Source organism: Phyllobates terribilis, unplaced genomic scaffold (genome assembly GCF_046119375.1).
Source record: "Phyllobates terribilis strain yellow unplaced genomic scaffold, ASM4611937v1 Scaffold_40__1_contigs__length_11209783, whole genome shotgun sequence".
NCBI classification, from domain to species: Eukaryota; Metazoa; Chordata; class Amphibia; order Anura; family Dendrobatidae; genus Phyllobates; species Phyllobates terribilis.
The window spans coordinates 5,947,666-5,971,394 of NW_027362800.1; the positions used below are offsets into that span (position 1 = coordinate 5,947,666).

Consider the following 23,729-nt stretch of genomic DNA (forward strand, 5'->3'; position numbering starts at 1 on the left):
TACATTACATGGCAATGCAATGCACAGTTGCTGAAGTTGAACCAAAATGAGCTTGTCATCTGGCTTCTGCAACTTTTAACATGAAAAATCCAATGAGGAGAAGAAAAGCAAAGCCAAAGAGTCCATCCCAAAATCCGACAAACAAGCAAAATGAACAAAAAGCATTGAATTCAATTCTTTCTGATTTTAGAAACTGCATTAAAGAAGGGGTGCACCGGTCCTGGAGATACTGCAATACCAGGTCAATGCGTGGAGTGGACAGAGCAAGCTCTTTTTCCATCTCCCTGTTCTAAAAATCCATTTAATATATGGTCCCCAGATAGGGGACGTATCAGATATTAAACTGATAAGAACAGATACTACACTTGATCTTAGCCAAAAGGCCGAGAAGCGATAACCAGAATTGGTTTCCGACTACGGTGCCACCCAAGGATTCTGAAAAGTCCATTTGTGGAGATGGCCACCTGGACTCCCGTTAAGAAGACATGCTGTCAACCTCTAGATCCCTCACATGCCTGCACTTTTCGGCTTGCTGCTGCTGCAATCCACGCGTTTTAGATCTGCATAACTCCACCTCTTTTAGCACAGTACCCTCAACCCCCGGCTGTTCCCACCCGCCTCAACACCGTTGGAAGGGAGGAGAACCAATTAAGGCGGGGGGGGGGGTGGAACGAGCAGCTGTCTACCCTTAGCAGGAGGGTTGCTGATTAATTACCTCTCCTGCTGCTGCTGCTGCTGGCTGTCCAGCAGCAGACTGAAGGTGGCTGCTGCTGTGCGCAGGTATATAAAGGCTCAGAGCCTATTATGACACGCGCAGCCAGCGTTCCATTGCCACATTCCGTCTACTGCAGGCGGGATACCTGGATGGCTGAATGTCACTGAGAAGCTCACAGAGACCGCCATAAGCAACAGTTTAAAAGAATGCCACAGACTAATCAACCAAACTTTTTGGGTTGGTTTCTCTTTTATAGTCTGCAGGCATTAAATGAAAGAAGTCAGTGTTCCAGCAGAGGGAGACAACGTTTCAGAAAAGGCATTGTAGCAAACCAAAAAAGAAATTTTAAGCGCAGCAGAGTAACCAGCTCACATACCTGTTAGCTCAGGTGAGTTTAAAAGGCTGCTGTTGATAACAAGGGCATTTGCTAAATAGATGGTGTGTGTGCAACAATATACTGAAAGGTCAATTATATTGTGCAGCTTATCTCACCACCTGTAGTTATTTAGGTGAAAGCTCCAAAATGCTTGCCTAATATGTCTGTTTATCCAAAAGGAAGTATAGAGGGAGAGCTAGATAGATAGCATTGCATTACATTACATTACATGGCAATGCAATGCACAGTTGCTGAAGTTGAACCAAAATGAGCTTGTCATCTGGCTTCTGCAACTTTTAACATGAAAAATCCAATGAGGAGAAGAAAAGCAAAGCCAAAGAGTCCATCCCAAAATCCGACAAACAAGCAAAATGAACAAAAAGCATTGAATTCAATTCTTTCTGATTTTAGAAACTGCATTAAAGAAGGGGTGCACCGGTCCTGGAGATACTGCAATACCAGGTCAATGCGTGGAGTGGACAGAGCAAGCTCTTTTTCCATCTCCCTGTTCTAAAAATCCATTTAATATATGGTCCCCAGATAGGGGACGTATCAGATATTAAACTGATAAGAACAGATACTACACTTGATCTTAGCCAAAAGGCCGAGAAGCGATAACCAGAATTGGTTTCCGACTACGGTGCCACCCAAGGATTCTGAAAAGTCCATTTGTGGAGATGGCCACCTGGACTCCCGTTAAGAAGACATGCTGTCAACCTCTAGATCCCTCACATGCCTGCACTTTTCGGCTTGCTGCTGCTGCAATCCACGCGTTTTAGATCTGCATAACTCCACCTCTTTTAGCACAGTACCCTCAACCCCCGGCTGTTCCCACCCGCCTCAACACCGTTGGAAGGGAGGAGAACCAATTAAGGCGGGGGGGGGGGGTGGAACGAGCAGCTGTCTACCCTTAGCAGGAGGGTTGCTGATTAATTACCTCTCCTGCTGCTGCTGCTGCTGGCTGTCCAGCAGCAGACTGAAGGTGGCTGCTGCTGTGCGCAGGTATATAAAGGCTCAGAGCCTATTATGACACGCGCAGCCAGCGTTCCATTGCCACATTCCGTCTACTGCAGGCGGGATACCTGGATGGCTGAATGTCACTGAGAAGCTCACAGAGACCGCCATAAGCAACAGTTTAAAAGAATGCCACAGACTAATCAACCAAACTTTTTGGGTTGGTTTCTCTTTTATAGTCTGCAGGCATTAAATGAAAGAAGTCAGTGTTCCAGCAGAGGGAGACAACGTTTCAGAAAAGGCATTGTAGCAAACCAAAAAAGAAATTTTAAGCGCAGCAGAGTAACCAGCTCACATACCTGTTAGCTCAGGTGAGTTTAAAAGGCTGCTGTTGATAACAAGGGCATTTGCTAAATAGATGGTGTGTGTGCAACAATATACTGAAAGGTCAATTATATTGTGCAGCTTATCTCACCACCTGTAGTTATTTAGGTGAAAGCTCCAAAATGCTTGCCTAATATGTCTGTTTATCCAAAAGGAAGTATAGAGGGAGAGCTAGATAGATAGCATTGCATTACATTACATTACATGGCAATGCAATGCACAGTTGCTGAAGTTGAACCAAAATGAGCTTGTCATCTGGCTTCTGCAACTTTTAACATGAAAAATCCAATGAGGAGAAGAAAAGCAAAGCCAAAGAGTCCATCCCAAAATCCGACAAACAAGCAAAATGAACAAAAAGCATTGAATTCAATTCTTTCTGATTTTAGAAACTGCATTAAAGAAGGGGTGCACCGGTCCTGGAGATACTGCAATACCAGGTCAATGCGTGGAGTGGACAGAGCAAGCTCTTTTTCCATCTCCCTGTTCTAAAAATCCATTTAATATATGGTCCCCAGATAGGGGACGTATCAGATATTAAACTGATAAGAACAGATACTACACTTGATCTTAGCCAAAAGGCCGAGAAGCGATAACCAGAATTGGTTTCCGACTACGGTGCCACCCAAGGATTCTGAAAAGTCCATTTGTGGAGATGGCCACCTGGACTCCCGTTAAGAAGACATGCTGTCAACCTCTAGATCCCTCACATGCCTGCACTTTTCGGCTTGCTGCTGCTGCAATCCACGCGTTTTAGATCTGCATAACTCCACCTCTTTTAGCACAGTACCCTCAACCCCCGGCTGTTCCCACCCGCCTCAACACCGTTGGAAGGGAGGAGAACCAATTAAGGCGGGGGGGGGTGGAACGAGCAGCTGTCTACCCTTAGCAGGAGGGTTGCTGATTAATTACCTCTCCTGCTGCTGCTGCTGCTGGCTGTCCAGCAGCAGACTGAAGGTGGCTGCTGCTGTGCGCAGGTATATAAAGGCTCAGAGCCTATTATGACACGCGCAGCCAGCGTTCCATTGCCACATTCCGTCTACTGCAGGCGGGATACCTGGATGGCTGAATGTCACTGAGAAGCTCACAGAGACCGCCATAAGCAACAGTTTAAAAGAATGCCACAGACTAATCAACCAAACTTTTTGGGTTGGTTTCTCTTTTATAGTCTGCAGGCATTAAATGAAAGAAGTCAGTGTTCCAGCAGAGGGAGACAACGTTTCAGAAAAGGCATTGTAGCAAACCAAAAAAGAAATTTTAAGCGCAGCAGAGTAACCAGCTCACATACCTGTTAGCTCAGGTGAGTTTAAAAGGCTGCTGTTGATAACAAGGGCATTTGCTAAATAGATGGTGTGTGTGCAACAATATACTGAAAGGTCAATTATATTGTGCAGCTTATCTCACCACCTGTAGTTATTTAGGTGAAAGCTCCAAAATGCTTGCCTAATATGTCTGTTTATCCAAAAGGAAGTATAGAGGGAGAGCTAGATAGATAGCATTGCATTACATTACATTACATGGCAATGCAATGCACAGTTGCTGAAGTTGAACCAAAATGAGCTTGTCATCTGGCTTCTGCAACTTTTAACATGAAAAATCCAATGAGGAGAAGAAAAGCAAAGCCAAAGAGTCCATCCCAAAATCCGACAAACAAGCAAAATGAACAAAAAGCATTGAATTCAATTCTTTCTGATTTTAGAAACTGCATTAAAGAAGGGGTGCACCGGTCCTGGAGATACTGCAATACCAGGTCAATGCGTGGAGTGGACAGAGCAAGCTCTTTTTCCATCTCCCTGTTCTAAAAATCCATTTAATATATGGTCCCCAGATAGGGGACGTATCAGATATTAAACTGATAAGAACAGATACTACACTTGATCTTAGCCAAAAGGCCGAGAAGCGATAACCAGAATTGGTTTCCGACTACGGTGCCACCCAAGGATTCTGAAAAGTCCATTTGTGGAGATGGCCACCTGGACTCCCGTTAAGAAGACATGCTGTCAACCTCTAGATCCCTCACATGCCTGCACTTTTCGGCTTGCTGCTGCTGCAATCCACGCGTTTTAGATCTGCATAACTCCACCTCTTTTAGCACAGTACCCTCAACCCCCGGCTGTTCCCACCCGCCTCAACACCGTTGGAAGGGAGGAGAACCAATTAAGGCGGGGGGGGCGGTGGAACGAGCAGCTGTCTACCCTTAGCAGGAGGGTTGCTGATTAATTACCTCTCCTGCTGCTGCTGCTGGCTGTCCAGCAGCAGACTGAAGGTGGCTGCTGCTGTGCGCAGGTATATAAAGGCTTAGAGCCTATTATGACACGCGCAGCCAGCGTTCCATTGCCACATTCCGTCTACTGCAGGCGGGATACCTGGATGGCTGAATGTCACTGAGAAGCTCACAGAGACCGCCATAAGCAACAGTTTAAAAGAATGCCACAGACTAATCAACCAAACTTTTTGGGTTGGTTTCTCTTTTATAGTCTGCAGGCATTAAATGAAAGAAGTCAGTGTTCCAGCAGAGGGAGACAACGTTTCAGAAAAGGCATTGTAGCAAACCAAAAAAGAAATTTTAAGCGCAGCAGAGTAACCAGCTCACATACCTGTTAGCTCAGGTGAGTTTAAAAGGCTGCTGTTGATAACAAGGGCATTTGCTAAATAGATGGTGTGTGTGCAACAATATACTGAAAGGTCAATTATATTGTGCAGCTTATCTCACCACCTGTAGTTATTTAGGTGAAAGCTCCAAAATGCTTGCCTAATATGTCTGTTTATCCAAAAGGAAGTATAGAGGGAGAGCTAGATAGATAGCATTGCATTACATTACATTACATGGCAATGCAATGCACAGTTGCTGAAGTTGAACCAAAATGAGCTTGTCATCTGGCTTCTGCAACTTTTAACATGAAAAATCCAATGAGGAGAAGAAAAGCAAAGCCAAAGAGTCCATCCCAAAATCCGACAAACAAGCAAAATGAACAAAAAGCATTGAATTCAATTCTTTCTGATTTTAGAAACTGCATTAAAGAAGGGGTGCACCGGTCCTGGAGATACTGCAATACCAGGTCAATGCGTGGAGTGGACAGAGCAAGCTCTTTTTCCATCTCCCTGTTCTAAAAATCCATTTAATATATGGTCCCCAGATAGGGGACGTATCAGATATTAAACTGATAAGAACAGATACTACACTTGATCTTAGCCAAAAGGCCGAGAAGCGATAACCAGAATTGGTTTCCGACTACGGTGCCACCCAAGGATTCTGAAAAGTCCATTTGTGGAGATGGCCTCCTGGACTCCCGTTAAGAAGACATGCTGTCAACCTCTAGATCCCTCACATGCCTGCACTTTTCGGCTTGCTGCTGCTGCAATCCACGCGTTTTAGATCTGCATAACTCCACCTCTTTTAGCACAGTACCCTCAACCCCCGGCTGTTCCCACCCGCCTCAACACCGTTGGAAGGGAGGAGAACCAATTAAGGCGGGGGGGGGGGGGTGGAACGAGCAGCTGTCTACCCTTAGCAGGAGGGTTGCTGATTAATTACCTCTCCTGCTGCTGCTGCTGCTGGCTGTCCAGCAGCAGACTGAAGGTGGCTGCTGCTGTGCGCAGGTATATAAAGGCTCAGATCCTATTATGACACGCGCAGCCAGCGTTCCATTGCCACATTCCGTCTACTGCAGGCGGGATACCTGGATGGCTGAATGTCACTGAGAAGCTCACAGAGACCGCCATAAGCAACAGTTTAAAAGAATGCCACAGACTAATCAACCAAACTTTTTGGGTTGGTTTCTCTTTTATAGTCTGCAGGCATTAAATGAAAGAAGTCAGTGTTCCAGCAGAGGGAGACAACGTTTCAGAAAAGGCATTGTAGCAAACCAAAAAAGAAATTTTAAGCGCAGCAGAGTAACCAGCTCACATACCTGTTAGCTCAGGTGAGTTTAAAAGGCTGCTGTTGATAACAAGGGCATTTGCTAAATAGATGGTGTGTGTGCAACAATATACTGAAAGGTCAATTATATTGTGCAGCTTATCTCACCACCTGTAGTTATTTAGGTGAAAGCTCCAAAATGCTTGCCTAATATGTCTGTTTATCCAAAAGGAAGTATAGAGGGAGAGCTAGATAGATAGCATTGCATTACATTACATTACATGGCAATGCAATGCACAGTTGCTGAAGTTGAACCAAAATGAGCTTGTCATCTGGCTTCTGCAACTTTTAACATGAAAAATCCAATGAGGAGAAGAAAAGCAAAGCCAAAGAGTCCATCCCAAAATCCGACAAACAAGCAAAATGAACAAAAAGCATTGAATTCAATTCTTTCTGATTTTAGAAACTGCATTAAAGAAGGGGTGCACCGGTCCTGGAGATACTGCAATACCAGGTCAATGCGTGGAGTGGACAGAGCAAGCTCTTTTTCCATCTCCCTGTTCTAAAAATCCATTTAATATATGGTCCCCAGATAGGGGACGTATCAGATATTAAACTGATAAGAACAGATACTACACTTGATCTTAGCCAAAAGGCCGAGAAGCGATAACCAGAATTGGTTTCCGACTACGGTGCCACCCAAGGATTCTGAAAAGTCCATTTGTGGAGATGGCCACCTGGACTCCCGTTAAGAAGACATGCTGTCAACCTCTAGATCCCTCACATGCCTGCACTTTTCGGCTTGCTGCTGCTGCAATCCACGCGTTTTAGATCTGCATAACTCCACCTCTTTTAGCACAGTACCCTCAACCCCCGGCTGTTCCCACCCGCCTCAACACCGTTGGAAGGGAGGAGAACCAATTAAGGCGGGGGGGGGGGGTGGAACGAGCAGCTGTCTACCCTTAGCAGGAGGGTTGCTGATTAATTACCTCTCCTGCTGCTGCTGCTGCTGGCTGTCCAGCAGCAGACTGAAGGTGGCTGCTGCTGTGCGCAGGTATATAAAGGCTCAGAGCCTATTATGACACGCGCAGCCAGCGTTCCATTGCCACATTCCGTCTACTGCAGGCGGGATACCTGGATGGCTGAATGTCACTGAGAAGCTCACAGAGACCGCCATAAGCAACAGTTTAAAAGAATGCCACAGACTAATCAACCAAACTTTTTGGGTTGGTTTCTCTTTTATAGTCTGCAGGCATTAAATGAAAGAAGTCAGTGTTCCAGCAGAGGGAGACAACGTTTCAGAAAAGGCATTGTAGCAAACCAAAAAAGAAATTTTAAGCGCAGCAGAGTAACCAGCTCACATACCTGTTAGCTCAGGTGAGTTTAAAAGGCTGCTGTTGATAACAAGGGCATTTGCTAAATAGATGGTGTGTGTGCAACAATATACTGAAAGGTCAATTATATTGTGCAGCTTATCTCACCACCTGTAGTTATTTAAGTGAAAGCTCCAAAATGCTTGCCTAATATGTCTGTTTATCCAAAAGGAAGTATAGAGGGAGAGCTAGATAGATAGCATTGCATTACATTACATTACATGGCAATGCAATGCACAGTTGCTGAAGTTGAACCAAAATGAGCTTGTCATCTGGCTTCTGCAACTTTTAACATGAAAAATCCAATGAGGAGAAGAAAAGCAAAGCCAAAGAGTCCATCCCAAAATCCGACAAACAAGCAAAATGAACAAAAAGCATTGAATTCAATTCTTTCTGATTTTAGAAACTGCATTAAAGAAGGGGTGCACCGGTCCTGGAGATACTGCAATACCAGGTCAATGCGTGGAGTGGACAGAGCAAGCTCTTTTTCCATCTCCCTGTTCTAAAAATCCATTTAATATATGGTCCCCAGATAGGGGACGTATCAGATATTAAACTGATAAGAACAGATACTACACTTGATCTTAGCCAAAAGGCCGAGAAGCGATAACCAGAATTGGTTTCCGACTACGGTGCCAGCCAAGGATTCTGAAAAGTCCATTTGTGGAGATGGCCTCCTGGACTCCCGTTAAGAAGACATGCTGTCAACCTCTAGATCCCTCACATGCCTGCACTTTTCGGCTTGCTGCTGCTGCAATCCACGCGTTTTAGATCTGCATAACTCCACCTCTTTTAGCACAGTACCCTCAACCCCCGGCTGTTCCCACCCGCCTCAACACCGTTGGAAGGGAGGAGAACCAATTAAGGCGGGGGGGGGGGTGGAACGAGCAGCTGTCTACCCTTAGCAGGAGGGTTGCTGATTAATTACCTCTCCTGCTGCTGCTGCTGCTGGCTGTCCAGCAGCAGACTGAAGGTGGCTGCTGCTGTGCGCAGGTATATAAAGGCTCAGAGCCTATTATGACACGCGCAGCCAGCGTTCCATTGCCACATTCCGTCTACTGCAGGCGGGATACCTGGATGGCTGAATGTCACTGAGAAGCTCACAGAGACCGCCATAAGCAACAGTTTAAAAGAATGCCACAGACTAATCAACCAAACTTTTTGGGTTGGTTTCTCTTTTATAGTCTGCAGGCATTAAATGAAAGAAGTCAGTGTTCCAGCAGAGGGAGACAACGTTTCAGAAAAGGCATTGTAGCAAACCAAAAAAGAAATTTTAAGCGCAGCAGAGTAACCAGCTCACATACCTGTTAGCTCAGGTGAGTTTAAAAGGCTGCTGTTGATAACAAGGGCATTTGCTAAATAGATGGTGTGTGTGCAACAATATACTGAAAGGTCAATTATATTGTGCAGCTTATCTCACCACCTGTAGTTATTTAGGTGAAAGCTCCAAAATGCTTGCCTAATATGTCTGTTTATCCAAAAGGAAGTATAGAGGGAGAGCTAGATAGATAGCATTGCATTACATTACATTACATGGCAATGCAATGCACAGTTGCTGAAGTTGAACCAAAATGAGCTTGTCATCTGGCTTCTGCAACTTTTAACATGAAAAATCCAATGAGGAGAAGAAAAGCAAAGCCAAAGAGTCCATCCCAAAATCCGACAAACAAGCAAAATGAACAAAAAGCATTGAATTCAATTCTTTCTGATTTTAGAAACTGCATTAAAGAAGGGGTGCACCGGTCCTGGAGATACTGCAATACCAGGTCAATGCGTGGAGTGGACAGAGCAAGCTCTTTTTCCATCTCCCTGTTCTAAAAATCCATTTAATATATGGTCCCCAGATAGGGGACGTATCAGATATTAAACTGATAAGAACAGATACTACACTTGATCTTAGCCAAAAGGCCGAGAAGCGATAACCAGAATTGGTTTCCGACTACGGTGCCACCCAAGGATTCTGAAAAGTCCATTTGTGGAGATGGCCTCCTGGACTCCCGTTAAGAAGACATGCTGTCAACCTCTAGATCCCTCACATGCCTGCACTTTTCGGCTTGCTGCTGCTGCAATCCACGCGTTTTAGATCTGCATAACTCCACCTCTTTTAGCACAGTACCCTCAACCCCCGGCTGTTCCCACCCGCCTCAACACCGTTGGAAGGGAGGAGAACCAATTAAGGCGGGGGGGGGGGGTGGAACGAGCAGCTGTCTACCCTTAGCAGGAGGGTTGCTGATTAATTACCTCTCCTGCTGCTGCTGCTGCTGGCTGTCCAGCAGCAGACTGAAGGTGGCTGCTGCTGTGCGCAGGTATATAAAGGCTCAGATCCTATTATGACACGCGCAGCCAGCGTTCCATTGCCACATTCCGTCTACTGCAGGCGGGATACCTGGATGGCTGAATGTCACTGAGAAGCTCACAGAGACCGCCATAAGCAACAGTTTAAAAGAATGCCACAGACTAATCAACCAAACTTTTTGGGTTGGTTTCTCTTTTATAGTCTGCAGGCATTAAATGAAAGAAGTCAGTGTTCCAGCAGAGGGAGACAACGTTTCAGAAAAGGCATTGTAGCAAACCAAAAAAGAAATTTTAAGCGCAGCAGAGTAACCAGCTCACATACCTGTTAGCTCAGGTGAGTTTAAAAGGCTGCTGTTGATAACAAGGGCATTTGCTAAATAGATGGTGTGTGTGCAACAATATACTGAAAGGTCAATTATATTGTGCAGCTTATCTCACCACCTGTAGTTATTTAGGTGAAAGCTCCAAAATGCTTGCCTAATATGTCTGTTTATCCAAAAGGAAGTATAGAGGGAGAGCTAGATAGATAGCATTGCATTACATTACATTACATGGCAATGCAATGCACAGTTGCTGAAGTTGAACCAAAATGAGCTTGTCATCTGGCTTCTGCAACTTTTAACATGAAAAATCCAATGAGGAGAAGAAAAGCAAAGCCAAAGAGTCCATCCCAAAATCCGACAAACAAGCAAAATGAACAAAAAGCATTGAATTCAATTCTTTCTGATTTTAGAAACTGCATTAAAGAAGGGGTGCACCGGTCCTGGAGATACTGCAATACCAGGTCAATGCGTGGAGTGGACAGAGCAAGCTCTTTTTCCATCTCCCTGTTCTAAAAATCCATTTAATATATGGTCCCCAGATAGGGGACGTATCAGATATTAAACTGATAAGAACAGATACTACACTTGATCTTAGCCAAAAGGCCGAGAAGCGATAACCAGAATTGGTTTCCGACTACGGTGCCACCCAAGGATTCTGAAAAGTCCATTTGTGGAGATGGCCTCCTGGACTCCCGTTAAGAAGACATGCTGTCAACCTCTAGATCCCTCACATGCCTGCACTTTTCGGCTTGCTGCTGCTGCAATCCACGCGTTTTAGATCTGCATAACTCCACCTCTTTTAGCACAGTACCCTCAACCCCCGGCTGTTCCCACCCGCCTCAACACCGTTGGAAGGGAGGAGAACCAATTAAGGCGGGGGGGGGGTGGAACGAGCAGCTGTCTACCCTTAGCAGGAGGGTTGCTGATTAATTACCTCTCCTGCTGCTGCTGCTGCTGGCTGTCCAGCAGCAGACTGAAGGTGGCTGCTGCTGTGCGCAGGTATATAAAGGCTCAGAGCCTATTATGACACGCGCAGCCAGCGTTCCATTGCCACATTCCGTCTACTGCAGGCGGGATACCTGGATGGCTGAATGTCACTGAGAAGCTCACAGAGACCGCCATAAGCAACAGTTTAAAAGAATGCCACAGACTAATCAACCAAACTTTTTGGGTTGGTTTCTCTTTTATAGTCTGCAGGCATTAAATGAAAGAAGTCAGTGTTCCAGCAGAGGGAGACAACGTTTCAGAAAAGGCATTGTAGCAAACCAAAAAAGAAATTTTAAGCGCAGCAGAGTAACCAGCTCACATACCTGTTAGCTCAGGTGAGTTTAAAAGGCTGCTGTTGATAACAAGGGCATTTGCTAAATAGATGGTGTGTGTGCAACAATATACTGAAAGGTCAATTATATTGTGCAGCTTATCTCACCACCTGTAGTTATTTAGGTGAAAGCTCCAAAATGCTTGCCTAATATGTCTGTTTATCCAAAAGGAAGTATAGAGGGAGAGCTAGATAGATAGCATTGCATTACATTACATTACATGGCAATGCAATGCACAGTTGCTGAAGTTGAACCAAAATGAGCTTGTCATCTGGCTTCTGCAACTTTTAACATGAAAAATCCAATGAGGAGAAGAAAAGCAAAGCCAAAGAGTCCATCCCAAAATCCGACAAACAAGCAAAATGAACAAAAAGCATTGAATTCAATTCTTTCTGATTTTAGAAACTGCATTAAAGAAGGGGTGCACCGGTCCTGGAGATACTGCAATACCAGGTCAATGCGTGGAGTGGACAGAGCAAGCTCTTTTTCCATCTCCCTGTTCTAAAAATCCATTTAATATATGGTCCCCAGATAGGGGACGTATCAGATATTAAACTGATAAGAACAGATACTACACTTGATCTTAGCCAAAAGGCCGAGAAGCGATAACCAGAATTGGTTTCCGACTACGGTGCCACCCAAGGATTCTGAAAAGTCCATTTGTGGAGATGGCCACCTGGACTCCCGTTAAGAAGACATGCTGTCAACCTCTAGATCCCTCACATGCCTGCACTTTTCGGCTTGCTGCTGCTGCAATCCACGCGTTTTAGATCTTCATAACTCCACCTCTTTTAGCACAGTACCCTCAACCCCCGGCTGTTCCCACCCGCCTCAACACCGTTGGAAGGGAGGAGAACCAATTAAGGCGGGGGGGGGGGTGGAACGAGCAGCTGTCTACCCTTAGCAGGAGGGTTGCTGATTAATTACCTCTCCTGCTGCTGCTGCTGCTGGATGTCCAGCAGCAGACTGAAGGTGGCTGCTGCTGTGCGCAGGTATATAAAGGCTCAGAGCCTATTATGACATGCGCAGCCAGCGTTCCATTGCCACATTCCGTCTACTGCAGGCGGGATACCTGGATGGCTGAATGTCAATGAGAAGCTCACAGAGACCGCCATAAGCAACAGTTTAAAAGAATGCCACAGACTAATCAACCAAACTTTTTGGGTTGGTTTCTCTTTTATAGTCTGCAGGCATTAAATGAAAGAAGTCAGTGTTCCAGCAGAGGGAGACAACGTTTCAGAAAAGGCATTGTAGCAAACCAAAAAAGAAATTTTAAGCGCAGCAGAGTAACCAGCTCACATACCTGTTAGCTCAGGTGAGTTTAAAAGGCTGCTGTTGATAACAAGGGCATTTGCTAAATAGATGGTGTGTGTGCAACAATATACTGAAAGGTCAATTATATTGTGCAGCTTACCTCACCACCTGTAGTTATTTAGGTGAAAGCTCCAAAATGCTTGCCTAATATGTCTGTTTATCCAAAAGGAAGTATAGAGGGAGAGCTAGATAGATAGCATTGCATTACATTACATTACATGGCAATGCAATGCACAGTTGCTGAAGTTGAACCAAAATGAGCTTGTCATCTGGCTTCTGCAACTTTTAACATGAAAAATCCAATGAGGAGAAGAAAAGCAAAGCCAAAGAGTCCATCCCAAAATCCGACAAACAAGCAAAATGAACAAAAAGCATTGAATTCAATTCTTTCTGATTTTAGAAACTGCATTAAAGAAGGGGTGCACCGGTCCTGGAGATACTGCAATACCAGGTCAATGCGTGGAGTGGACAGAGCAAGCTCTTTTTCCATCTCCCTGTTCTAAAAATCCATTTAATATATGGTCCCCAGATAGGGGACGTATCAGATATTAAACTGATAAGAACAGATACTACACTTGATCTTAGCCAAAAGGCCGAGAAGCGATAACCAGAATTGGTTTCCGACTACGGTGCCACCCAAGGATTCTGAAAAGTCTATTTGTGGAGATGGCCTCCTGGACTCCCGTTAAGAAGACATGCTGTCAACCTCTAGATCCCTCACATGCCTGCACTTTTCGGCTTGCTGCTGCTGCAATCCACGCGTTTTAGATCTGCATAACTCCACCTCTTTTAGCACAGTACCCTCAACCCCCGGCTGTTCCCACCCGCCTCAACACCGTTGGAAGGGAGGAGAACCAATTAAGGCGGGGGGGGGGTGGAACGAGCAGCTGTCTACCCTTAGCAGGAGGGTTGCTGATTAATTACCTCTCCTGCTGCTGCTGCTGCTGGCTGTCCAGCAGCAGACTGAAGGTGGCTGCTGCTGTGCGCAGGTATATAAAGGCTCAGAGCCTATTATGACACGCGCAGCCAGCGTTCCATTGCCACATTCCGTCTACTGCAGGCGGGATACCTGGATGGCTGAATGTCACTGAGAAGCTCACAGAGACCGCCATAAGCAACAGTTTAAAAGAATGCCACAGACTAATCAACCAAACTTTTTGGGTTGGTTTCTCTTTTATAGTCTGCAGGCATTAAATGAAAGAAGTCAGTGTTCCAGCAGAGGGAGACAACGTTTCAGAAAAGGCATTGTAGCAAACCAAAAAAGAAATTTTAAGCGCAGCAGAATAACCAGCTCACATACCTGTTAGCTCAGGTGAGTTTAAAAGGCTGCTGTTGATAACAAGGGCATTTGCTAAATAGATGGTGTGTGTGCAACAATATACTGAAAGGTCAATTATATTGTGCAGCTTATCTCACCACCTGTAGTTATTTAGGTGAAAGCTCCAAAATGCTTGCCTAATATGTCTGTTTATCCAAAAGGAAGTATAGAGGGAGAGCTAGATAGATAGCATTGCATTACATTACATTACATGGCAATGCAATGCACAGTTGCTGAAGTTGAACCAAAATGAGCTTGTCATCTGGCTTCTGCAACTTTTAACATGAAAAATCCAATGAGGAGAAGAAAAGCAAAGCCAAAGAGTCCATCCCAAAATCCGACAAACAAGCAAAATGAACAAAAAGCATTGAATTCAATTCTTTCTGATTTTAGAAACTGCATTAAAGAAGGGGTGCACCGGTCCTGGAGATACTGCAATACCAGGTCAATGCGTGGAGTGGACAGAGCAAGCTCTTTTTCCATCTCCCTGTTCTAAAAATCCATTTAATATATGGTCCCCAGATAGGGGACGTATCAGATATTAAACTGATAAGAACAGATACTACACTTGATCTTAGCCAAAAGGCCGAGAAGCGATAACCAGAATTGGTTTCCGACTACGGTGCCACCCAAGGATTCTGAAAAGTCCATTTGTGGAGATGGCCTCCTGGACTCCCGTTAAGAAGACATGCTGTCAACCTCTAGATCCCTCACATGCCTGCACTTTTCGGCTTGCTGCTGCTGCAATCCACGCGTTTTAGATCTGCATAACTCCACCTCTTTTAGCACAGTACCCTCAACCCCCGGCTGTTCCCACCCGCCTCAACACCGTTGGAAGGGAGGAGAACCAATTAAGGCGGGGGGGGGGTGGAACGAGCAGCTGTCTACCCTTAGCAGGAGGGTTGCTGATTAATTACCTCTCCTGCTGCTGCTGCTGCTGGCTGTCCAGCAGCAGACTGAAGGTGGCTGCTGCTGTGCGCAGGTATATAAAGGCTCAGAGCCTATTATGACACGCGCAGCCAGCGTTCCATTGCCACATTCCGTCTACTGCAGGCGGGATACCTGGATGGCTGAATGTCACTGAGAAGCTCACAGAGACCGCCATAAGCAACAGTTTAAAAGAATGCCACAGACTAATCAACCAAACTTTTTGGGTTGGTTTCTCTTTTATAGTCTGCAGGCATTAAATGAAAGAAGTCAGTGTTCCAGCAGAGGGAGACAACGTTTCAGAAAAGGCATTGTAGCAAACCAAAAAAGAAATTTTAAGCGCAGCAGAGTAACCAGCTCACATACCTGTTAGCTCAGGTGAGTTTAAAAGGCTGCTGTTGATAACAAGGGCATTTGCTAAATAGATGGTGTGTGTGCAACAATATACTGAAAGGTCAATTATATTGTGCAGCTTATCTCACCACCTGTAGTTATTTAGGTGAAAGCTCCAAAATGCTTGCCTAATATGTCTGTTTATCCAAAAGGAAGTATAGAGGGAGAGCTAGATAGATAGCATTGCATTACATTACATTACATGGCAATGCAATGCACAGTTGCTGAAGTTGAACCAAAATGAGCTTGTCATCTGGCTTCTGCAACTTTTAACATGAAAAATCCAATGAGGAGAAGAAAAGCAAAGCCAAAGAGTCCATCCCAAAATCCGACAAACAAGCAAAATGAACAAAAAGCATTGAATTCAATTCTTTCTGATTTTAGAAACTGCATTAAAGAAGGGGTGCACCGGTCCTGGAGATACTGCAATACCAGGTCAATGCGTGGAGTGGACAGAGCAAGCTCTTTTTCCATCTCCCTGTTCTAAAAATCCATTTAATATATGGTCCCCAGATAGGGGACGTATCAGATATTAAACTGATAAGAACAGATACTACACTTGATCTTAGCCAAAAGGCCGAGAAGCGATAACCAGAATTGGTTTCCGACTACGGTGCCACCCAAGGATTCTGAAAAGTCCATTTGTGGAGATGGCCACCTGGACTCCCGTTAAGAAGACATGCTGTCAACCTCTAGATCCCTCACATGCCTGCACTTTTCGGCTTGCTGCTGCTGCAATCCACGCATTTTAGATCTGCATAACTCCACCTCTTTTAGCACAGTACCCTCAACCCCCGGCTGTTCCCACCCGCCTCAACACCGTTGGAAGGGAGGAGAACCAATTAAGGCGGGGGGGGGGGTGGAACGAGCAGCTGTCTACCCTTAGCAGGAGGGTTGCTGATTAATTACCTCTCCTACTGCTGCTGCTGGCTGTCCAGCAGCAGACTGAAGGTGGCTGCTGCTGTGCGCAGGTATATAAAGGCTCAGAGCCTATTATGACACGCGCAGCCAGCGTTCCATTGCCACATTCCGTCTACTGCAGGCGGGATACCTGGATGGCTGAATGTCACTGAGAAGCTCACAGAGACCGCCATAAGCAACAGTTTAAAAGAATGCCACAGACTAATCAACCAAACTTTTTGGGTTGGTTTCTCTTTTATAGTCTGCAGGCATTAAATGAAAGAAGTCAGTGTTCCAGCAGAGGGAGACAACGTTTCAGAAAAGGCATTGTAGCAAACCAAAAAAGAAATTTTAAGCGCAGCAGAGTAACCAGCTCACATACCTGTTAGCTCAGGTGAGTTTAAAAGGCTGCTGTTGATAACAAGGGCATTTGCTAAATAGATGGTGTGTGTGCAACAATATACTGAAAGGTCAATTATATTGTGCAGCTTATCTCACCACCTGTAGTTATTTAGGTGAAAGCTCCAAAATGCTTGCCTAATATGTCTGTTTATCCAAAAGGAAGTATAGAGGGAGAGCTAGATAGATAGCATTGCATTACATTACATTACATGGCAATGCAATGCACAGTTGCTGAAGTTGAACCAAAATGAGCTTGTCATCTGGCTTCTGCAACTTTTAACATGAAAAATCCAATGAGGAGAAGAAAAGCAAAGCCAAAGAGTCCATCCCAAAATCCGACAAACAAGCAAAATGAACAAAAAGCATTGAATTCAATTCTTTCTGATTTTAGAAACTGCATTAAAGAAGGGGTGCACCGGTCCTGGAGATACTGCAATACCAGGTCAATGCGTGGAGTGGACAGAGCAAGCTCTTTTTCCATCTCCCTGTTCTAAAAATCCATTTAATATATGGTCCCCAGATAGGGGACGTATCAGATATTAAACTGATAAGAACAGATACTACACTTGATCTTAGCCAAAAGGCCGAGAAGCGATAACCAGAATTGGTTTCCGACTACGGTGCCACCCAAGGATTCTGAAAAGTCCATTTGTGGAGATGGCCTCCTGGACTCCCGTTAAGAAGACATGCTGTCAACCTCTAGATCCCTCACATGCCTGCACTTTTCGGCTTGCTGCTGCTGCAATCCACGCGTTTTAGATCTGCATAACTCCACCTCTTTTAGCACAGTACCCTCAACCCCCGGCTGTTCCCACCCGCCTCAACACCGTTGGAAGGGAGGAGAACCAATTAAGGCGGGGGGGGGGTGGAACGAGCAGCTGTCTACCCTTAGCAGGAGGGTTGCTGATTAATTACCTCTCCTGCTGCTGCTGCTGCTGGCTGTCCAGCAGCAGACTGAAGGTGGCTGCTGCTGTGCGCAGGTATATAAAGGCTCAGAGCCTATTATGACACGCGCAGCCAGCGTTCCATTGCCACATTCCGTCTACTGCAGGCGGGATACCTGGATGGCTGAATGTCACTGAGAAGCTCACAGAGACCGCCATAAGCAACAGTTTAAAAGAATGCCACAGACTAATCAACCAAACTTTTTGGGTTGGTTTCTCTTTTATAGTCTGCAGGCATTAAATGAAAGAAGTCAGTGTTCCAGCAGAGGGAGACAACGTTTCAGAAAAGGCATTGTAGCAAACCAAAAAAGAAATTTTAAGCGCAGCAGAGTAACCAGCTCACATACCTGTTAGCTCAGGTGAGTTTAAAAGGCTGCTGTTGATAACAAGGGCATTTGCTAAATAGATGGTGTGTGTGCAACAATATACTGAAAGGTCAATTATATTGTGCAGCTTATCTCACCACCTGTAGTTATTTAGGTGAAAGCTCCAAAATGCTTGCCTAATATGTCTGTTTATCCAAAAGGAAGTATAGAGGGAGAGCTAGATAGATAGCATTGCATTACATTACATTACATGGCAATGCAATGCACAGTTGCTGAAGTTGAACCAAAATGAGCTTGTCATCTGGCTTCTGCAACTTTTAACATGAAAAATCCAATGAGGAGAAGAAAAGCAAAGCCAAAGAGTCCATCCCAAAATCCGACAAACAAGCAAAATGAACAAAAAGCATTGAATTCAATTCTTTCTGATTTTAGAAACTGCATTAAAGAAGGGGTGCACCGGTCCTGGAGATACTGCAATACCAGGTCAATGCGTGGAGTGGACAGAGCAAGCTCTTTTTCCATCTCCCTGTTCTAAAAATCCATTTAATATATGGTCCCCAGATAGGGGACGTATCAGATATTAAACTGATAAGAACAGATACTACACTTGATCTTAGCCAAAAGGCCGAGAAGCAATAACCAGAATTGGTTTCCGACTACAGTGCCACCCAAGGATTCTGAAAAGTCCATTTGTGGAGATGGCCACCTGGACTCCCGTTAAGAAGACATGCTGTCAACCTCTAGATCCCTCACATGCCTGCACTTTTCGGCTTGCTGCTGCTGCAATCCACGCGTTTTAGATCTGCATAACTCCACCTCTTTTAGCACAGTACCCTCAACCCCCGGCTGTTCCCACCCGCCTCAACACCGTTGGAAGGGAGGAGAACCAATTAAGGCGGGGGGGGGGGTGGAACGAGCAGCTGTCTACCCTTAGCAGGAGGGTTGCTGATTAATTACCTCTCCTGCTGCTGCTGCTGGCTGTCCAGCAGCAGACTGAAGGTGGCTGCTGCTGTGCGCAGGTATATAAAGGCTCAGAGCCTATTATGACACGCGCAGCCAGCGTTCCATTGCCACATTCCGTCTACTGCAGGCGGGATACCTGGATGGCTGAATGTCACTGAGAAGCTCACAGAGACCGCCATAAGCAACAGTCTAAAAGAATGCCACAGACTAATCAACCAAACTTTTTGGGTTGGTTTCTCTTTTATAGTCTGCAGGCATTAAATGAAAGAAGTCAGTGTTCCAGCAGAGGGAGACAACGTTTCAGAAAAGGCATTGTAGCAAACCAAAAAAGAAATTTTAAGCGCAGCAGAGTAACCAGCTCACATACCTGTTAGCTCAGGTGAGTTTAAAAGGCTGCTGTTGATAACAAGGGCATTTGCTAAATAGATGGTGTGTGTGCAACAATATACTGAAAGGTCAATTATATTGTGCAGCTTATCTCACCACCTGTAGTTATTTAGGTGAAAGCTCCAAAATGCTTGCCTAATATGTCTGTTTATCCAAAAGGAAGTATAGAGGGAGAGCTAGATAGATAGCATTGCATTACATTACATTACATGGCAATGCAATGCACAGTTGCTGAAGTTGAACCAAAATGAGCTTGTCATCTGGCTTCTGCAACTTTTAACATGAAAAATCCAATGAGGAGAAGAAAAGCAAAGCCAAAGAGTCCATCCCAAAATCCGACAAACAAGCAAAATGAACAAAAAGCATTGAATTCAATTCTTTCTGATTTTAGAAACTGCATTAAAGAAGGGGTGCACCGGTCCTGGAGATACTGCAATACCAGGTCAATGCGTGGAGTGGACAGAGCAAGCTCTTTTTCCATCTCCCTGTTCTAAAAATCCATTTAATATATGGTCCCCAGATAGGGGACGTATCAGATATTAAACTGATAAGAACAGATACTACACTTGATCTTAGCCAAAAGGCCGAGAAGCAATAACCAGAATTGGTTTCCGACTACGGTGCCACCCAAGGATTCTGAAAAGTCCATTTGTGGTGATGGCCACCTGGACTCCCGTTAAGAAGACATGCTGTCAACCTCTAGATCCCTCACATGCCTGCACTTTTCGGCTTGCTGCTGCTGCAATCCACGCGTTTTAGATCTGCATAACTCCACCTCTTTTAGCACAGTACCCTCAACCCCCGGCTGTTCCCACCCGCCTCAACACCGTTGGAAGGGAGGAGAACCAATTAAGGCGGGGGGGGGGTGGAACGAGCAGCTGTCTACCCTTAGCAGGAGGGTTGCTGATTAATTACCTCTCCTGCTGCTGCTGCTGGCTGTCCAGCAGCAGACTGAAGGTGGCTGCTGCTGTGCGCAGGTATATAAAGGCTCAGAGCCTATTATGACACGCGCAGCCAGCGTTCCATTGCCACATTCCGTCTACTGCAGGCGGGATACCTGGATGGCTGAATGTCACTGAGAAGCTCACAGAGACCGCCATAAGCAACAGTTTAAAAGAATGCCACAGACTAATCAACCAAACTTTTTGGGTTGGTTTCTCTTTTATAGTCTGCAGGCTTTAAATGAAAGAAGTCAGTGTTCCAGCAGAGGGAGACAACGTTTCAGAAAAGGCATTGTAGCAAACCAAAAAAGAAATTTTAAGCGCAGCAGAGTAACCAGCTCACATACCTGTTAGCTCAGGTGAGTTTAAAAGGCTGCTGTTGATAACAAGGGCATTTGCTAAATAGATGGTGTGTGTGCAACAATATACTGAAAGGTCAATTATATTGTGCAGCTTATCTCACCACCTGTAGTTATTTAGGTGAAAGCTCCAAAATGCTTGCCTAATATGTCTGTTTATCCAAAAGGAAGTATAGAGGGAGAGCTAGATAGATAGCATTGCATTACATTACATTACATGGCAATGCAATGCACAGTTGCTGAAGTTGAACCAAAATGAGCTTGTCATCTGGCTTCTGCAACTTTTAACATGAAAAATCCAATGAGGAGAAGAAAAGCAAAGCCAAAGAGTCCATCCCAAAATCCGACAAACAAGCAAAATGAACAAAAAGCATTGAATTCAATTCTTTCTGATTTTAGAAACTGCATTAAAGAAGGGGTGCACCGGTCCTGGAGATACTGCAATACCAGGTCAATGCGTGGAGTGGACAGAGCAAGCTCTTTTTCCATCTCCCTGTTCTAAAAATCCATTTAATATATGGTCCCCAGATAGGGGACGTATCAGATATTAAACTGATAAGAACAGATACTACACTTGATCTTAGCCAAAAGGCCGAGAAGCGATAACCAGAATTGGTTTCCGACTACGGTGCCACCCAAGGATTCTGAAAAGTCCATTTGTGGAGATGGCCTCCTGGACTCCCGTTAAGAAGACATGCTGTCAACCTCTAGATCCCTCACATGCCTGCACTTTTCGGCTTGCTGCTGCTGCAATCCACGCGTTTTAGATCTGCATAACTCCACCTCTTTTAGCACAGTACCGTCAACCCCCGGCTGTTCCCACCCGCCTCAACACCGTTGGAAGGGAGGAGAACCAATTAAGGCGGGGGGGGGGGTGGAACGAGCAGCTGTCTACCCTTAGCAGGAGGGTTGCTGATTAATTACCTCTCCTGCTGCTGCTGCTGCTGGCTGTCCAGCAGCAGACTGAAGGTGGCTGCTGCTGTGCGCAGGTATATAAAGGCTCAGAGCCTATTATGACACGCGCAGCCAGCGTTCCATTGCCACATTCCGTCTACTGCAGGCGGGATACCTGGATGGCTGAATGTCACTGAGAAGCTCACAGAGACCGCCATAAGCAACAGTTTAAAAGAATGCCACAGACTAATCAACCAAACTTTTTGGGTTGGTTTCTCTTTTATAGTCTGCAGGCATTAAATGAAAGAAGTCAGTGTTCCAGCAGAGGGAGACAACGTTTCAGAAAAGGCATTGTAGCAAACCAAAAAAGAAATTTTAAGCGCAGCAGAGTAACCAGCTCACATACCTGTTAGCTCAGGTGAGTTTAAAAGGCTGCTGTTGATAACAAGGGCATTTGCTAAATAGATGGTGTGTGTGCAACAATATACTGAAAGGTCAATTATATTGTGCAGCTTATCTCACCACCTGTAGTTATTTAGGTGAAAGCTCCAAAATGCTTGCCTAATATGTCTGTTTATCCAAAAGGAAGTATAGAGGGAGAGCTAGATAGATAGCATTGCATTACATTACATTACATGGCAATGCAATGCACAGTTACTGAAGTTGAACCAAAATGAGCTTGTCATCTGGCTTCTGCAACTTTTAACATGAAAAATCCAATGAGGAGAAGAAAAGCAAAGCCAAAGAGTCCATCCCAAAATCCGACAAACAAGCAAAATGAACAAAAAGCATTGAATTCAATTCTTTCTGATTTTAGAAACTGCATTAAAGAAGGGGTGCACCGGTCCTGGAGATACTGCAATACCAGGTCAATGCGTGGAGTGGACAGAGCAAGCTCTTTTTCCATCTCCCTGTTCTAAAAATCCATTTAATATATGGTCCCCAGATAGGGGACGTATCAGATATTAAACTGATAAGAACAGATACTACACTTGATCTTAGCCAAAAGGCCGAGAAGCGATAACCAGAATTGGTTTCCGACTACGGTGCCACCCAAGGATTCTGAAAAGTCCATTTGTGGAGATGGCCACCTGGACTCCCGTTAAGAAGACATGCTGTCAACCTCTAGATCCCTCACATGCCTGCACTTTTCGGCTTGCTGCTGCTGCAATCCACGCGTTTTAGATCTGCATAACTCCACCTCTTTTAGCACAGTACCCTCAACCCCCGGCTGTTCCCACCCGCCTCAACACCGTTGGAAGGGAGGAGAACCAATTAAGGCGGGGGGGGGGGGTGGAACGAGCAGCTGTCTACCCTTAGCAGGAGGGTTGCTGATTAATTACCTCTCCTGCTGCTGCTGCTGCTGGCTGTCCAGCAGCAGACTGAAGGTGGCTGCTGCTGTGCGCAGGTATATAAAGGCTCAGAGCCTATTATGACACGCGCAGCCAGCGTTCCATTGCCACATTCCGTCTACTGCAGGCGGGATACCTGGATGGCTGAATGTCACTGAGAAGCTCACAGAGACCGCCATAAGCAACAGTTTAAAAGAATGCCACAGACTAATCAACCAAACTTTTTGGGTTGGTTTCTCTTTTATAGTCTGCAGGCATTAAATGAAAGAAGTCAGTGTTCCAGCAGAGGGAGACAACGTTTCAGAAAAGGCATTGTAGCAAACCAAAAAAGAAATTTTAAGCGCAGCAGAGTAACCAGCTCACATACCTGTTAGCTCAGGTGAGTTTAAAAGGCTGCTGTTGATAACAAGGGCATTTGCTAAATAGATGGTGTGTGTGCAACAATATACTGAAAGGTCAATTATATTGTGCAGCTTATCTCACCACCTGTAGTTATTTAGGTGAAAGCTTCAAAATGCTTGCCTAATATGTCTGTTTATCCAAAAGGAAGTATAGAGGGAGAGCTAGATAGATAGCATTGCATTACATTACATTACATGGCAATGCAATGCACAGTTGCTGAAGTTGAACCAAAATGAGCTTGTCATCTGGCTTCTGCAACTTTTAACATGAAAAATCCAATGAGGAGAAGAAAAGCAAAGCCAAAGAGTCCAT

General features: G+C 45.1%; 18 non-coding genes across 18 annotated transcripts; all 18 read right to left on the minus strand.

Moving 5' to 3' along the window:
• Positions 1 to 204: 204 nt before the first annotated feature.
• LOC141188266 (U2 spliceosomal RNA) lies at positions 205 to 395 on the minus strand. The gene has a single exon (XR_012262375.1). It is a non-coding gene; the product is annotated as a U2 spliceosomal RNA (small nuclear RNA).
• Positions 396 to 1,516: 1,121 nt separating this feature from the next.
• LOC141188267 (U2 spliceosomal RNA) lies at positions 1,517 to 1,707 on the minus strand. The gene has a single exon (XR_012262376.1). It is a non-coding gene; the product is annotated as a U2 spliceosomal RNA (small nuclear RNA).
• A 1,122-nt stretch (positions 1,708 to 2,829) lies between these two features.
• LOC141188268 (U2 spliceosomal RNA) lies at positions 2,830 to 3,020 on the minus strand. Its single transcript, XR_012262377.1, has one exon. It is a non-coding gene; the product is annotated as a U2 spliceosomal RNA (small nuclear RNA).
• A 1,119-nt stretch (positions 3,021 to 4,139) lies between these two features.
• Positions 4,140 to 4,330, minus strand: LOC141188270 (U2 spliceosomal RNA). The gene has a single exon (XR_012262378.1). It is a non-coding gene; the product is annotated as a U2 spliceosomal RNA (small nuclear RNA).
• A 1,118-nt stretch (positions 4,331 to 5,448) lies between these two features.
• LOC141188271 (U2 spliceosomal RNA) lies at positions 5,449 to 5,639 on the minus strand. The gene has a single exon (XR_012262379.1). It is a non-coding gene; the product is annotated as a U2 spliceosomal RNA (small nuclear RNA).
• A 1,123-nt stretch (positions 5,640 to 6,762) lies between these two features.
• On the minus strand, positions 6,763 to 6,953 carry LOC141188273 (U2 spliceosomal RNA). Its single transcript, XR_012262381.1, has one exon. It is a non-coding gene; the product is annotated as a U2 spliceosomal RNA (small nuclear RNA).
• A 1,122-nt stretch (positions 6,954 to 8,075) lies between these two features.
• LOC141188274 (U2 spliceosomal RNA) lies at positions 8,076 to 8,266 on the minus strand. Its single transcript, XR_012262382.1, has one exon. It is a non-coding gene; the product is annotated as a U2 spliceosomal RNA (small nuclear RNA).
• A 1,121-nt stretch (positions 8,267 to 9,387) lies between these two features.
• LOC141188275 (U2 spliceosomal RNA) lies at positions 9,388 to 9,578 on the minus strand. The gene has a single exon (XR_012262383.1). It is a non-coding gene; the product is annotated as a U2 spliceosomal RNA (small nuclear RNA).
• A 1,122-nt stretch (positions 9,579 to 10,700) lies between these two features.
• On the minus strand, positions 10,701 to 10,891 carry LOC141188276 (U2 spliceosomal RNA). The gene has a single exon (XR_012262384.1). It is a non-coding gene; the product is annotated as a U2 spliceosomal RNA (small nuclear RNA).
• Positions 10,892 to 12,011: 1,120 nt separating this feature from the next.
• LOC141188277 (U2 spliceosomal RNA) lies at positions 12,012 to 12,202 on the minus strand. The gene has a single exon (XR_012262385.1). It is a non-coding gene; the product is annotated as a U2 spliceosomal RNA (small nuclear RNA).
• Positions 12,203 to 13,323: 1,121 nt separating this feature from the next.
• Positions 13,324 to 13,514, minus strand: LOC141188278 (U2 spliceosomal RNA). Its single transcript, XR_012262386.1, has one exon. It is a non-coding gene; the product is annotated as a U2 spliceosomal RNA (small nuclear RNA).
• A 1,120-nt stretch (positions 13,515 to 14,634) lies between these two features.
• Positions 14,635 to 14,825, minus strand: LOC141188279 (U2 spliceosomal RNA). The gene has a single exon (XR_012262387.1). It is a non-coding gene; the product is annotated as a U2 spliceosomal RNA (small nuclear RNA).
• Positions 14,826 to 15,945: 1,120 nt separating this feature from the next.
• LOC141188281 (U2 spliceosomal RNA) lies at positions 15,946 to 16,136 on the minus strand. The gene has a single exon (XR_012262388.1). It is a non-coding gene; the product is annotated as a U2 spliceosomal RNA (small nuclear RNA).
• Positions 16,137 to 17,254: 1,118 nt separating this feature from the next.
• On the minus strand, positions 17,255 to 17,445 carry LOC141188282 (U2 spliceosomal RNA). Its single transcript, XR_012262389.1, has one exon. It is a non-coding gene; the product is annotated as a U2 spliceosomal RNA (small nuclear RNA).
• A 1,120-nt stretch (positions 17,446 to 18,565) lies between these two features.
• Positions 18,566 to 18,756, minus strand: LOC141191330 (U2 spliceosomal RNA). The gene has a single exon (XR_012265327.1). It is a non-coding gene; the product is annotated as a U2 spliceosomal RNA (small nuclear RNA).
• A 1,118-nt stretch (positions 18,757 to 19,874) lies between these two features.
• Positions 19,875 to 20,065, minus strand: LOC141191331 (U2 spliceosomal RNA). Its single transcript, XR_012265328.1, has one exon. It is a non-coding gene; the product is annotated as a U2 spliceosomal RNA (small nuclear RNA).
• Positions 20,066 to 21,182: 1,117 nt separating this feature from the next.
• On the minus strand, positions 21,183 to 21,373 carry LOC141188283 (U2 spliceosomal RNA). Its single transcript, XR_012262390.1, has one exon. It is a non-coding gene; the product is annotated as a U2 spliceosomal RNA (small nuclear RNA).
• A 1,121-nt stretch (positions 21,374 to 22,494) lies between these two features.
• LOC141188285 (U2 spliceosomal RNA) lies at positions 22,495 to 22,685 on the minus strand. Its single transcript, XR_012262392.1, has one exon. It is a non-coding gene; the product is annotated as a U2 spliceosomal RNA (small nuclear RNA).
• Between the last annotated feature and the right edge of the window lie 1,044 nt (positions 22,686 to 23,729).